The sequence below is a fragment of the Dipteris shenzhenensis genome, chromosome 15 (genome assembly GCF_047967505.1).
Source record: "Dipteris shenzhenensis isolate YYH24624 ecotype China chromosome 15, Dip_SZ_1.0, whole genome shotgun sequence".
NCBI lineage: Eukaryota > Viridiplantae > Streptophyta > Polypodiopsida > Gleicheniales > Dipteridaceae > Dipteris > Dipteris shenzhenensis.
Genome location: NC_141610.1, coordinates 28713829 through 28730395, shown reverse-complemented (window position 1 = coordinate 28730395; position 16567 = coordinate 28713829).

Below are 16567 nucleotides of genomic sequence, written 5' to 3'. Positions count from 1 at the left end.
AAATAGAGAGATGAGGGCTCGGATCTACAAGCCAAGTAGAGTCCTTGCCCTGTTCCATATAGCTTATGATCCTAACAGGTTGAAAAGGCATGCCCAAAAGAATATCATTGGAGGAAATAAATAGCCTACCACCAGATTGTACATCAAAGACCAAGGCATCCTCCTATGCCCCTAAGAAAGCAATCACTTGAAGAGGAATACCTGTCCTCAAAAAAGCCCCATCCAAAGCGAACAAACCATAGGCCTGTCATCTATAACCACCCAATGGGGCAACACTATTGCATCTATTTGAAGTATCCTCCTTGCACTTCCTTTAAGGTGATAGAGCAATTGCTATTGATGATCTTCTGGAAGCCTTTTGACGGATTTCCAAGAACCTACAAAAGCGGCAGGTCCTCTCTCCTAGTTGGACCATTGCATATAATGAGACAAATTAATCTACCTACCACACTCATCAAGTATATAGTCATTCCGCATGATAGGCTACCTATGATTCTCTTCAAGAGAGGAGGGAGGAACTCTCCAAAGGGTACTTCTAAATCTTGACCAAGCTTTCAGAATAGCAACCATAAGCAAGGAGGAAGGAGATCTGAGATGGGCTGACGTGAAAATCCATCTAGTGTTGTCCATCTAGTCTCCACCTAAGGAGGGTTTGCATGTCTGAATGCACTAAATGAAAAAATGTTTCCATGGCTTATCCCTAGGCAAAACACCTCTTTGCAAAGCAATGAATTGCATTGGAAATTTGGGTCTATAATGTTACCTCCTATGCGAAAAGGATTAAGGTCTCCCATGCCACCCTGGAAATATTATCTAGTCCACTCTATAAAAAATATCTTATAGGTGTTATGAGCTACTGATGGATTCCTAGAGTTGCACCAACAAGAGCAAGCATACCAAGTTGTGGCTAGCAAAACTTGGCTGATAACCACCACCCTGGATGCAAGGTCCAACCTAGCTGAACTCCAAAAAAGGAGTTTCCTCCTGATACTTTCCAACATCGAAGCAAATTGCTACAAAGAAGAGATACCCATACCAATTTGGCATCCTAAGTATCTGACTGACACACCCTTTTGAGTCCAAGTGAAGCCCAAACTAGCCCCCCACTTTGGAGTGTCATCACTAAAAGCCATTGGACTTGTTCCAATTAATGTGAGCACCTACTGCAATACAAAACAAATCCAAGGTTGTTGTGAAAGAAGTGAGAGTCTGAGGGGAGGCCTCTAAGAAAATAGGAACGTCATCTGCTAGCTTGCAATCGATTGAGATCGTCCTCTTGCCGGAGTGGTAGTGCTTTTTTAAAGTCCAGGAGTAGAATGGCTATCTTCTATCCACTTGCATGGCCCACTCAAAAGCTTCCCAAAAAGAGTATATTATAAAAAATGCTTCTACCATGAACAAATCCCATTTGTGTATCATGAATAAGATCTAAAAGCATGGGATGCAAATTGAAACTGATTACTTTTGCCAAGATTTTATAGCAAGTGCCCAATAAAGTGATAGATCTCCATTGTCACACTAAATTTCTACACCCACCCTCCTTTTGGGATTAGATGGGATGAGACCCTTTCTAAGTGAGTCAGGCATCTCACCAGTGTCCCAAACACCCTATAGGGCTGAGGTAATGTGATCCCCAATCATATTCAAAAGGTCAAGAAAAAAGAAGGTGTGAGGCCATTTGAACCTAGGCACTTCCCCTTATGAAGGGTAAGAAGTGCAAACTTGAACTCTATGTTGGTGAAAGGTGCATCAAGAGAGATTCTCATATCTAGTTTCACCAACCTAGGAATACATGGCCATATTACCTATCTGGCATCATCAGTGGCCTCGTTGCTATGATCTGCTGAGAGAAGGGAGGCATAAAAATCTATAGCTATGTGCATGATGGCACCTCGATCTAACTGCAAAACTCCGTTTGAGTCAATAAGTAGAGAAACACTCTCTCTACTGCCATGAGTAGAGAAGAAATGCTTATTGACTCTACCTCCCATTTGGATCCACAAGGACCATCGTGCATGAATGACATACTCTGCTCTCTAATCCATCAAAATCTATTGATAACCCCTTGATGTAGGAAGGCATTCTTAGATCCAAACATCATATAGCCTATTCTGCTCTTCCCTCTACAAGGCTGTCAATTGCTACTGGTGAACAATCTCTCACTTAAGAATCTCATGTCTCCTAGTACTAGCAGCCAGCTGGTAAGTCACTACTATTGAAGAGGGCAATTGCCATATGTGAAGGGGAAGGCACTCCACCCTGCAAGTGAGAAACCCAAATCTGCAAAGTTGTCATTGTGATGTCCTCTACATAAGAGGCATCACAAATCCTCATATTGGTAAATCAACCTCTCCAGTGCAGCTCATAAACCATAAGCACCACTAGAAAGTGATCCAAAGTGTAAACCCCAAGAGCAATGCATACTGATCCTCCTCTATCCAAGGCCCAATCCTCAACATAAAAACAGTTAATCTAGGCATGGATAGGCACTCATTCCTTCTCTCAAGTGTCTTCTCACTCTACATGCTCATCCATTCACTACCATGTTGCGAGTTTGAGATACCCATGGATTTTGCTACCTCTGCCACAAATTCTCCTCCTCTATCTCAAAAAAGCCATGCAATGGATGTTTTGGTGAGACAAGAAAGCTTGATGGGACCAATTATTTGTTGTGGAAAATGAAGATTTGGAGCCACTTAGTGTTGAGGGAGTCATGGGGGATTGCAACGAGGACAAGGATGATACCTCAGGCCACCATGACTACTCCAATCACATCAATCTTAGTAGTGGTGCTAAGGCTAGCAGACCTATATTAATGAGATCATGGAAGATACGAGATGTGAAAGCTTTGGTTATTATTATGGGTACAATGGAGAATATGGTGTTGCCTCATATTTAGATGGCAAACACTTCTTTTGAGGCTTGGAAGACATTGAGTGATATGTATGAGCTCGACAATGAGGCCAAAATCTTAGACCTTGAGAGAGAGTTGTATAGACTCACGATGGATGAAGGAAAATCAGTATACAGGAACACATCTCCAAGATAAAGGTGGTGTGGGATCAACTAGCAATGCTTGGTCAAAGGACAAGATTGACTAGGATGGCAAGTTTGTTGTTGGGAGTGACCCCCAGAGCTATAATAGTTTTGTGACTACGATGATTGCATGGCATAGGGTGTTGAGATATTGAGCTCCACTCGTGATATGCCAGGGTGACCGTTGTGCATTTATGTCACCGACTTGTTAGCTGCAAATGCGGTTGGTACACCGCCCATGAATAATAGCTAGATGATAGCTATCCTTATGTACTCTAGTTCGTGGCTCAGTTAGTATGTTACCTTAGTTAGCTGAGTTTGGTTTGAGACCCACATATAGGGTTCTCCTATTTCTTTGTACTAGAGTTCTTTTGGCTTTCACAACTAAGAAGAGGAAAACTGTTTTCAACCTCCACCTTTGTGTGTATTCCCCCATTGTGTATATGAGAAAGCTGCAAGTGAGACTCCTTCCTTCTCTCCCACTATCTTCACATGGTATTAGAGCTGGGTTCGTGGTAAGGAGCTCAAGAATGCAAACCAAGTTCGCGGTGTCCTGGTAAGAGGACAAGTGCTACTTTCCTTTTTTGAGTTTGGGAGCAAATCTCTGTAGGTAGCATAGTCAGAAAGTGCAAGAGTGCATTGTCTCAGATTGAGACGCCCTTTGCAGTGTGGCGAGAGGGCAATATATGCCCTAGGTGACTTTATTTTTCTAATTCGAGGCCATTTTGGGGCCCGTTTTAAAGGCGGAAGTTCTCCACAACCATTGAGAAAAAGGCCCTGTTTTTGCTGTGCGACCACTGCTCTGTAGGTCGGTGTAAAGTTGCCGTAAAAATTGCATCGTATGCCTGTGCACAGAGATATTGGGAGTTACAAAATCATCCTTATTGCCTGTTGATGCAAAATCGTCACTAGGAAGTGACTGTGTGGTCAAATACCACTTTCGTCAGTTTTGTAGATTTTCCAGTGTGAGGCAGAAGCTATGTTTTTTGCAGTGACATAATATTTTGCAGTGTTCTATAATGGTGTCCGATTCTCTTTCACAGATTGTCATTGAAAAGCTTGACAAGAATAACTTCCAAGCATGGAAGTTTAGAATGACGAATTTCCTGATGGGAAAAGGCTATTGGGAGTTCATTACAGGAAATGAAGAAGAACCAGTTCTTCCTAATGTTCCCAATCAATAGGAAGTGCAGGCATTTAAAGGATGGCATGAGAGAGCTAGAAAAGTTATGTATTGGCTGTCTATCAGTATTTCGGATTCTATGATTGTGCATATTCAGGATGCAAGTATGCCAAAGGAGGCATGGGATACTTTGGCAAAATGGAACAGCACAAATACGCACGCCAAGAAAATGTAGCTCAAGCAGGAGTTGCACTATGTGCAGAGAGAAAATATGAGCATCAATGACTACCACATGAAGGTGAAGAAAATTGCAGATGCACTTGCTTCCATTGGGTCGCCAGTGGAAGATGATGGTTTAGTTTCTGTGACCTCGAATGGTCTAGGAAAGGATTATGCATAGTTCCGGACATCCATTGCCATCCGTGAGAAATTTCCTGATTTTGAGGAGTTGTTGCTCTTCTAATTTCTAAAGAGCAGAGAAATGGTGGTGCATCTTCTTCAGGAGGAACTTCAAAAGAAACTGTCCTACTCAAATGCTGGAAGAGGTAGAGGTAGAGGTAGAGGAGGCCGATCTGGAGGCCATGGTAGAAATCAGAATATGTAGCAAACTCAAGAAACCAGTCCTATGGAGGAGGACGTCGTAATTCTAGAGGCAGGGGAGCCAAAGAGGTCATGGTGGATGGCAGAGAGGCCAAAATGCAAACAGCAATGTTGAATGCTACTATTGCGGTAAAATGGGTCATATGACTAAAGACTGCTACAAAAAGTAGAATGACATTATGAATGGAAAATTGCAGCAAGGCAATTATGCATCCTCTAGTAGACAGGGTGATGACAGAAATGAGCATTTGTTTATGGTACAGCACATGACCAATTCTGTGACAAGGGTAGAAGAAAGCAATGATGTGTGGTATGTTGACTCAGGTGCACGTCAAACCACATGACAGGTCATGCAGAATGGATGCAGAAGGCAAGGAAAATGGAAATACTAGGATTTGTGGAGACTGGTGATGATACTGCACATCCTATTGTGTAGATTGGTAAAATTCCTTTGTCTATGCAGGATGGGAAAAAGAAATACCTGTCTGATGTATTTCATGTCCCGAACATCACCAAGAACCTGGTTTCTGTTGGTCAAATGGTTGAGCAGGGCTTGTAGGTCAGATTTAATCCTCATGGATGCTTTGTTGAGGATATGAAAAATAACGGTCGCTTGATAGCAAAAGGAAAGAAGAAGGGCAGGATGTTTACATCGGATGCAGACATGCCTAAATTGAGTGCAGCAATGTTTGCACATGGGACCGAAGTAGTTGCAGATATTGATATCTGGCATAAACGCATTGGTCATGTTAATGTACAGTGACTTAAATCAATGCACGCCTAAAACATTGTTGCAGGATTGCCTAAATTCAAGGTTGCAAAAATGCATAAGGTATGTGAATCCTGTCAATTTGGAAAACAGGCAAGGAAACCATTTCCTAGACATGTTCAGAGAGTAAGAAGCCATTGGAATTAATCCACTCTGAGTGTGGACTACTAAAGCTGCATCTATTAGAGGCTGTCATTATTTTGTCACTTTTATTGATGACTACATTAGAAAAGTTTGGGTGTATTTTATGAAAAAGAAAAGTGAAGTGTTTGGGCATTTCAAAGCTTTTAAAGCTATGGTTGAAAAAGAAATAGGCCTGCAAATAAAATGCCTAAGGTCAGATGGAAGGGGAGAGTACCTCTCAAATGAGTTTGCAAGGTTCCTGCAGGAGTATGGCATAAAGCAGCAATATTCAACGCAGTCATACCCCACAACAAAATGGACATGTAGAAAGGGAAAACAGGCATATTGCAGAGGTATCTCAGGCCATGCTAGATGAAAAAGATCTACCAGATTATTATTGGGCTGAAGCAGTTGCTATAGCAGTTTGCATAATGAACAGGACTCCCACTGCAGCAATACATGGCATGACACCAGAGGAGATGTATATTGGTAGGAAACTAGATATTTCTCATTTGAAAATTTTTGGTTGCATTGCTTATGTTCATGTGCCAGATGAGTTGAGGTCCAAGTTGGATCCAAAAGTTGAGAAGTGCATCTTTATTGGTTATTCTCTATAGCAGAAAGGGTATCGATGCTATAACCCTTCTACTTGTAAGTTTACAGTGAGCAGAGATGTTGTTTTTGATGAGATGAGCAGCTGGTATAAACCAGTAAATGTGATTGATAATGTAGATGTACAAAATGGTAATGCTGCACAGAATTCACAGCAGCAATCATAAAGTATTAGTGGACCTGCAGTGTCCTCTAGTAGTGGTTCACATACTTCGCCATGGACAGGCAGATTGAGATCAGGAGAATCTCCTCAAAGCAGTGCAGATAGTGGTATGCAGGTATCACAAAAAGGAAAAGAGAAGGTAGATCAGCCCATGTTTGATGTGAATGCAGGTCACTCTTATGTGGATGGTGAATCCAGTGGCTCAGAATAGAGCATTGATGATGAGTTGGGTATTCCTTCTGTTGTTACACCTGAAGTAAGGAAGACTAGGGATGTTTTGAGAGCACCTGGAAGTGAACCTATTTTGCGTAGGTCTACCAGAGCTAGGTATCCTGTGGATAGGCTGAAATATGATGGATTTACAACCATTCACTATGCCTATATGGTCAAAGTGATACAGGAACCAGAACCCACTTCTTTTGAGCAAGCCATGGGAAAAGAAAAATGGGAGAAAGCCATGGATGAAGAAATGGATGCCTTGGTCAAAGTGATACAGGAACCAGAACCCACTTCTTTTGAGCAAGCCATGGGAAAAGAAAAATGGGAGAAAGCCATGGATGAAGAAATGGATGCCTTGGAAGAAAATGCTACATGGGAATTGGTGCCTTTGCCTAAAGACAAGAATGCAATTGGTTGTAAGTGGGTTTATAAGGTGAAGCACAACGCAGATGGTTCTGTGAACAGATACAAGGCAAGATTAGTTGTCAAGGGGTATGCACAAACATATGGGATTGATTATGAAGAAACATTCAGTCCGGTTGCAAGGATGGCAACCATAAGAGCAATCATTGCTATGGTTGCAGCAAAGGGATGGTCGTTACATCAGATGGATGTAAAGAATGCCTTCTTGCATGGTGATTTGCAAGAAGAGGTCTTTATGGAGCAGCCACCAGGTTATGTTCATGCTATTCATCCTGAGTTTGTTTGCAGGTTGAAGAAAGCCTTGTATGGCTTGAAGCAAGCACCTAGAGCATGGTCTGACAAGATAGGACAGTATCTTGTCATTATTGGCTTTCAGATTTCCAAGGCAGATTTCTCACTTTATGTGAGAAAAACAGAGAAAGGTATTATGCTGCTTGTCATTTATGTTGATGATATGATCATCACAGGTGATAGTGATGAAGATATCCTTCATGTGAAAATGCTATTGAAGCAGAAGTTTGAGATGAAGGATTTGGGAGAGTTGCATTATTTCTTGGGCATTGAGGTGATTAGATTGTTGGAATACTAAAAGGAAAGAGTAGAGTGGACACAAAATCAGAATACTTGCTTATGGAATGAACAAAAGTGAGGTCCTTAAGTAGGCACCTCATACAAGCTCACTGACATCACTGATGACCTCAGAGCTCCACAATCATCTCCTCAATCTGCTCCTAGATTCTCTCAATCATCCTATGTGGCTCTCCACCACCTAACTGTGCTTGTGGGCACCTAACTGTGCCTCTAGCACTCACACATAGAAACATAAGGTGTGCCTGAGGCATACACCTTGAGATATCCCAACAAACCCCCCCTCAAGGAAATGCCTCAAGCTATGTCAAGGATACATCTAGTCTCATAGTTTCTCATGCCATCTCATGGTGGTCAAGGATTAATCTATGGCTAGGTTCTCATGCTAGCAAGGGTTCCCTTGGGTGTAAGGTAAACAAAAAGGGATACAAAAAGACCTTCCAATGGTTATCTCCCCTGCATGTACATGCACACAATGTCTGCAGGAGGTACCATGGAACAAAACATACACATGGCCTACATCATAAGGTGACCAGAGGTGTTTACAAAACACAATAGTTTATTTTCATTCATTTTGGAGGACTATCCAGGCTGAGTACCTTGACATAAAAAGAGAGATCTGGAGCATACATAGAGATGTGTTTAAAATGCATAATCTTCAAAGGATGCCTCATCTTGTGGAGGCTCATTAACTGTAAGTAGATTTGCATTTTCTGTCTTTGCTTTGGCTCTGCAAAACTTCTCATGATGGTTGTTCTTGCCACAGTGCTTGCATGGATTAACTTTGAAGCAGTCCTTTGAAAGGTGATTTGTCTTTCCACAGTGATTGCAAGGAGTATACTTGCCCTTCTTGACTTTTACAGCATAAGCAGTGTCATTGCCTTTCCTTAGCTCCATATGCCTTTCTTCTTCTTGGAGAGCAGAGATAATGCCTTCAAGATTAGGATTGGGAAGATTCTTCAAAGTGCTAACAATGTGATCAAAACTTTCAGGCATACTCTTAAGTAACACTGCCATAGCATCATCAGGGGTGATAGGAGAGTTGATAGAAGCTAATTGAGTCATAAGACTCCGCATATAGTTGACATGAGCAGCGAAAGTAGTATCACTTGCCATCTTTAATTCAAGAGGATTCTCCAGCATTGGAGGCTGTAGAAGAAGCGGTAGGAGTAGGTTTGACAAGTCCCCATAAGTTCTCCCTCATCAATGCAAATTTCACCTTCATCTGCCATGTATGGAAGCCCTTTCCATTGAACTTTTCTAGATTGAATAGGGTAGCCATGAGAGGGTCTAACCCAAATATTGGGCAGTGTCTATCTCTCTTACAAGGCAAAAATAACTGAAAGACTTCCAAAATATGAGCACTTGATGTAGCAAATAGTAGTGACTAGATTTCAAACAATGATGCTTCTTCTTATATGCTTCATAGAAGTGGGTGAAATAAACACTTTCCAATCAAAACTAGGTCTAGCAAGTCAAAACAAAACTGAATCCACACTTGTACTGAAGTTATTGAAAGCTTCAAAAAACCAGAAATGCTAGAGTAGCATTTTATGTAGCATCATCTTCAAAAACTTATCCAAAACTGTCAAAACTGAAAAGCTGAACTTGGAGGGCTTGTAGCTCACTCTTCAAAGCAAGGAAAAGAGGGCTTTCTGAAGAAAAAGAAAGCTCATATACCAGAGAAGGTCCAGCACAGAGGTTGGACGAAATGGTGCGCACTTTTGCCCGGGAGAGTTGCTACACGCTGAAACTGAGTTTTGACGATTTCTCCCTCGTTACTGAACCAAATGACCTGAAAAATGGCTCAAAATCTTTGTCTTGAGGTCGCCCATCTACTCCTAAGAGGGCTCAAGCAATGGCGGAGCAGGCAGGGAGTATTGAGCAACAGAAGAAATTCGTTGTTTGGAGAATGGCAGCCACCACAGACGTTTTTTCTTCAATTGCTTACAGGTGGAAGTTTGCCCATACTAGAGGAGTTTCCAGCTCAGAGGGTTTGGGCAATGGCCGTTTGTAGATGGAGAACCAAGCTCTCAAAGATTTTGGGAAGAAAGAGGAAAATGGAGAAGAAGAAGATGAAGAAGAAGATGATGATGTGGCATAAATGGGCTCAAGGGGGATCAAAGGGCTCTGATACCATGTTGGAATACTGAAAGGAAAGAGTAGAGTGGACACAAAATCAGAATACTTGCTTATGGAATGAACAAAAGTGAGGTCCTTAAGTAGGCACCTCATACAAGCTCACTGACATCACTGATGACCTCAGAGCTCCACAATCATCTCCTCAATCTGCTCCTAGATTCTCTCAATCATCCTATGTGGCTCTCCACCACCTAACTGTGCTTGTGGGCACCTAACTGTGCCTCTAGCACTCACACATAGAAACATAAGGTGTGCCTGAGGCATACACCTTGAGATATCCCAACATAGATCACCAAGTGGGATACGGCTCTTGCAGAGGCAGTATGGATTGGTCATGCTGTCCAAATATGGGATGACAGGCTGTAAGCCTATTTCAGTTCCTTTGGAGCAGAATGTGAAGATGAGCACAGATGCAGGTGAGCTTCTAAAAGACCCTACTATGTACAGACGCATAGTAGGAAGTTTGATTTATATGACTATTACCAAGCTAGATTTGAGCCATGCTGTTGGATTGGTAAGTCAGTTTATGCAGGCTCCACGGAAACCTCATTTGGATGCGGCTAGACACATACTCAAGTATGTGAAGTCCACATTGCAGTATGGACTATTTTATGAGGTTGGGGTTCAGATATAGTTGCATGGATACACTAATGCTAATTGGGCTGGTAGTATTTTAGATAGACGATCTACCAGTGGATATATGTTCTCTTTTGGGAGTGCTGCAGTCACTTGGAGCAGCAAGAAATAGCCTACAGTTGCCTTGTCGAACACAGAGGCTGAGTACAGGGGTGTAACAATGGCTGCATGTGAGGTAGCTTGGTTGCATAAGCTACTCTATGATATGCATCAGTCTATAGATGGGCCAGTTGTCATTTATTGTGACAACATGAGTAGTATACACGTGGCAAATAACCCAGTCTATCATGCTAGAACAAAGCACATTGAGGTGCATTATCACTAAGTGCAGGAGAAGGTTTTACTAGGTCTTATTGATCTAGTTTATGTCAGCATAGAGGATCAAGTAGCTAACATATTCATGAAGGCATTGGGCACAGAGAAGCTGTGCAAGTTTAGAGACTTGCTTGGTGTGCAGGAATTGGGATTGGGCTCAAGGGGGAGTGTTGAGATATGTTGTACAAATTGCAACACTGATCTATGCTTGAACTTTATGAAACCAAGATGGTATAAGTAGCCTTATCTGTTCAGTTTATTGGTGTCGCACAACCTATTTTTGTGAATCAAAATGATGGACCATTTGTATTTTGTTGGTTTGAATTCTTTATGATGATTGTCATGGCAGTATATAAGTTTTGTTCTATGTAGTGGCAAGAAATTGTTTGAATCACAATGAGTACAACACTCACCAGTTTTAAAAAAATGTTGCTTGAGTAAATCCTTGTATGCACAAAGGAAGCCTTTTTAAATCTTTTGTGTAAAGAAAAATGTGTTTATTCTTGCTTGGAATTTTTATTCAACTTGTTGCTATTGTCAAACTATGTTGACCTTTTTGTTTGTGGAGATATATTTGGTGAATTTGAAGGTTAGCTCTCTAATTCAAATAATAATGCTACTGTCAAAATATGTTGAATTTTGTGTTTGTGGAGATATATTTGGTGAATTTGAAGGTTAGCTCTCTAATTCAAATAATAATGGTTATTCTTTGGATGCACAATTGTGTCATCTCCTTTTGTTTCTTTTCAAGTATGACATCAGCCATGAGGTAATATGATAATGTGCTTTGATATGATTGTTTAGTGGTCATGCCATTGTAGGATTCTTATGATCCTACTTATGTCACTACAGATAGAAGGTTGATGATGCAGAATGAGTTTGGTAGACTTTGGAGTTGGAGTTGTAATTTTGTTGTGCTTTAGCATTCTACCTCTTTGTCATCTATGAAGACTTCAAAAAAGCTTTTGTACATAGTTTGAATGCTCAATTCATATGCATAAGACACATCATTGAGTTTTGTTCTTAGGTTAATGTCACTTGAATTTGTATCTCCTTTTATCCAAGGTTGAGGTCTATTGTTTAATAATGCCCCAGTTGATCTTATGGCAATGATATGGCTATGAATGTGGCTTTTGTCTTTGGATCCAGCCATGTGCGGCATTCCAATTCGATCACCGAGAAATATGCTCAATAGAAGACTAAGGACTAATTTTGAGAAGTGAGCTTACTAGAATCTAAGTACTATTGCAACTCTAGAGAGACAAAGTAAGAAACAATTGAATAAGTGTAGATAAAAGCATCTATTGGCTTGGAGAATCAATTCAAATATAACTCATCATATCCCAAATGAATTTGAGATGAATTGGGGATTCTCTTTACTAGAATCTCACTAGAATACAATCTATAGGTAGTGAGATTTAAATAAAGGGTTGTACCAAAATTGATTGAGCCCCATTTTAGTAGCCCAATAGGACTTGGAATTGGTAAACCAAAGAAATATTCCTTGGCTTTTAGGCTCACATGGCCCTATTAACTATTCGATTGCACAATCTAACATGAAGCATCTTGTGCAGTCCTCTAGATTTTGGTAGTTTTAATCTACAAATTGAGAATGTTCTTAACAAATTAGAAGTTCTAATAAAGGGAGTCATCGATTGATTACTATGTTCTCTAGCTATTAACTCTTATTTAGACCCAAGGTCCACAATTGCATGTAATTTACAATTAAATTCACAAATGCCTTACCATATGCATATATATATATATACAGTAAGCTAAAAAACATAATGATTACAATCCTCACATTAGGATGATGAGAAAGAAGGGAATTTAAGATCTTGATATCATTGATGACAAGTTGGTGATGACATCTATGCGCATTCCAGTGTCAAGGATGATTACTTACATCCATCCAATAGAAGCTGATGTTAGAACAAACACAACTTCTAAGCCAGCTAGGACTGCAGGTGTCATAGACCCCAACTACTTGCTATCACATTCAATTTACACACTATCATGTGACCAAGAGATCTGGCAAGAATTCAAATTTGAAAAAAAGCCATTATGACCGACATTGTGGTAGGAATAGAAAAGGAGAAAGAAAAACTAGGGCAATCTAGGAATGCTTGAATTTAGGATACCACTTCTTTTTGATAGGTGAATACAAGTACCAATTTAGAGCGGGGAAGAGAAAGGGGATATCATCAATAAGCACGCGTTAGATTGATAGATATTTAGAGGCATACAGTAATGAGTGTAAGTAGGGGAAGAGAAAGGGGAGAATGCATTGACAAAGACTAATGCATAATCGCGTATGTTGGTTTGAATGAAAAAATATTATGAAAGGACTTATACCTACCACTAATTAGCTTTTAAAGGTCATTATTATGATAAAGCTTACAAAGATAAGAAATTAAAGAGAATGAATTTGCAAAATTGAAGGTCATAATTAGCGTTTAAAGGTCATTATTATGATAAAGCTTACAAAGACAAGAAATTTAAGAGAGTAAATTTGCAAAATTAAATATGTTTGTGTGATTATCAGAGAAAAAATAAAGAATTGGAAGTTGCCTAAGCCTAAGACACTTTTGAAGCAAGTTACGAAGAATATATTTGCTATTTTGACGTGCTAGTTAGGAAATCTAAACAGAGAGGGAATTAATGAAAAGCACTGGAAGAAAAAGTTATATACAAGAAACATGTAGCAATTCACCATATAGGGAAAAAAGGACTTTCATAGTTCCAAATGAGAAGAACTAGGAAAGGTCCTAACTAGAGAAAATGGACCAAGTCCTAGAAGACTCTTCCTACGAAAACAAAGAAGTTTTCCCTACATCCCCAAATAGGTTTTTCCCTATATAATTATTCTTTTATATAGAAGTTTTTCTATTATAGTAATTTTTTGGCAAGAGATTTTTCTAGAACACAATTCCTATATAAATTAAAGTATGTTGTTTTTTCCTATATATATAATGTAAAGCTTTTGTGAATTTAATTTAAAATTACATGCAATTTCAAACCTTTGGATCTATAAAAGATTTATTAGGTGAAGAGCATAGTACACGGGACTCTCACCTCCATAGGAGAGGAGAAGTGAACCCCTTCTTGCTCTGCTGCATGATGGGAGAGTAGGTTTATTGCATGATGGAGGTGTGGATGGGCCCCTAGTGGATAGATTTGTGGCTTTTTACCCACGGTGATTCAACTACATTCTAGCTTATCTTTTCTACGGATAGGCATAGGCATGGTGTGGGAGTGATTAGGTTGGAGGCTAGAGGAGTAGCTCATGTTGGCTACTTATTAGATGCTTCAGTAGTGTGCTCACATGTTTGGGACGGACGTCTCCTTCATGATGCAGTGGTACTTGAAGGTGGGTGTAGAGCATGTCATGTCCTTGGTATGCATGTGCTTCAATACCGACTATTCTTCCACTAAGCCTCCCTTGAAATTTAAAAAAAATTAAGGTTGTGGTGCAAGATCCCCCTCATAGGTGCCTCTTTTTTCTTTCTTATCCCCTCCATAAGGTGAACCATAATGAGTTGGAATGTACACAAGCTTTACAAACCTGTGTAGCACAGTAGCCGTAGCATCTGATACTTTGCTAGACGTTGTGGAGGGCTGTGGTGGTAAGATGGTCAATGGATTTTCTTCTGATACAAGAGCTATTTTCAATAGCAGATGTTAGGACCCCGATGCCATCTATTGGCTTAGAGGTGTGGTCCTTGCCAGTATATAGGAGTGGAGGGGTTTTCATTTTGGTCTCACATGCGATGGCCGCGAATATATATGATCAAAGTGAGTTGATCATAGGAGAAGTAGTGTGAATGGGTTTACACTTAAATGATTCTAGGATCTACATTCCGAATTTTTGTGCCACTACTTGTAGATAGCAACGCCTTGCTTTTTAGAGGCGATTGACTAAGAGCCTCTCAGATGTGGACTCTTGGACCTCAACACTCTAGAGTTCTGAGAGGACAAGTAGGGAAAAGGCTCTTTCTCACAGATGCCAGTTGTTGTGAGAGGAGCATGTAGGAGTAGTTTATCTTTATGATTTGTGGCAAGGATATGTGGGAGTAGTTAGAGTTCTCTAGACTCCCTAGTAGTCCTTTGGGCAGCGTCTCGGTGATGGAATTCTAAAGAGGCTAGGCAAGCTCCATGTTCGAAGCTGGGTGATGCACAAAGGGGGAGCCATAGCATTTTGGCAAGTACCATGAAGTTTGATCATTTTACACCCTGGGCAGCCCTATCAAGGACTCCCCCATATAGGGGTTTGCATCCCAAATGCTTTATTCTAGAAGGAGAACATACAACAAGTGGTCACAGAGATTTGGAGGCAACCTGAGACCCCACCCTAGGGAGGTTGGTCCATGTGGTCAATACACGTGATTCAAAGTAGTAGCAAGGAGATTTAGTCTCAGGTTCTTTGCCGATGCCACCTCCTTGAGGTGTGCAAGAGCATTGAGATGGGACTTGGCTTCCATTAAGTGTCTTAGGGAGCAAGATTTAGGCTTTAGGGAGCAAGATTTAGACTTTAATGGCTTGTGGATCGGGGTAGCTTGACCTCTAGGACAACGCCTTGTAGGGTTCTCTTATCACTCTTCTAGGGCCAAGTGGGTACAATAGGGTGGCATGATGACTCGACAATTTTTCTAGACTATTAGGCCTTGGTCATCACGGACACAGTTGTAGAGATTGAGAGATGTCACCACACAAATGCACTCCGGACCCTAGGAGATTCTAGAGATGACCACATCCATTTATTGGATCTTGTTTCAGCTTGAGGAGGAGTGTCCTCAGTTACTTACATCTCTGAAGGCTGTTTGGACCCATATCCCTACACTGGTCTCTCTAAGCATGACTAGGTAGATTGAGCAGCCTTTCCTAGTAAGGAGGATTTTGAGGCCCTCACGGCTCCTCCTCTATAGAAGTGCCTTAGAGAAGATAAATTGACGCCATCCTTCTTCTGGTGCTTCTCGGAACATAGTCATGCACCCCTTCGATTGGCCTTCCAAGAGATTTTTTACTTAGGTTCTCTTCTGCAATCTCTGGAGTCGCTTTGGATTTGTTTGATCCCAAAGGGGGGGAACATGATTGATCTTTGCCAGTGGAGCCTAATTACAATGCTAGATACTACCTACAAGACCTTAGCCAAGGTCTTGAGTTTACAGTTATGACCCCACCTAGTGGACATCACTCACGTCAAGTAGACATGTTTTGTTCGTGAGTGCAGCATCTTGGACAATAGCTTCTTTTGGATTGGTCTTGGGAGGATTCCAAGCCTCTCGTATCCTTCTCTTGGATTTTGAGAAGGCCTGTAACAAAGTGGTGTGGTCTTTTTGGAGGACGCTATACGGAGATTACGCTTCTCATACAAGTGGATCAAAAGGTCCCAACCCTTTATGCAAGTGAGTACTAATTACATGCTTATTGGTGCTCACACGGACGAGGCCTTCTCTCTTTCTTGCTTGGTTCCATTCCCCTCATCCCCTTTTTGTTCCTCTTTGTACCACGGCACTGGGTCACTTTTTGCGCTCTTAGACTGCATACCTCATTGGATGAGGCTCCCGATTTAACAAGAGGAAGAGCTGTTGGATTCGGAGTTTGTAGACAACACTGCCCTTTATGTAGAGGGTTTAATAGTGTGCCTCGAGGTGGTTAGTGGGGCCTTGGATTAATACTATATGGCCTCTGGCCAAGGTTCAACTAGACCAAATTTGTCGGCTTCCTTGCACGACAGAGGAGGCCATAGCCTAGTACATAGCCATTGGCGCTTTCACAAGGGATGCATGGGTTAGCTTAGGCACCTTATTGCATAACT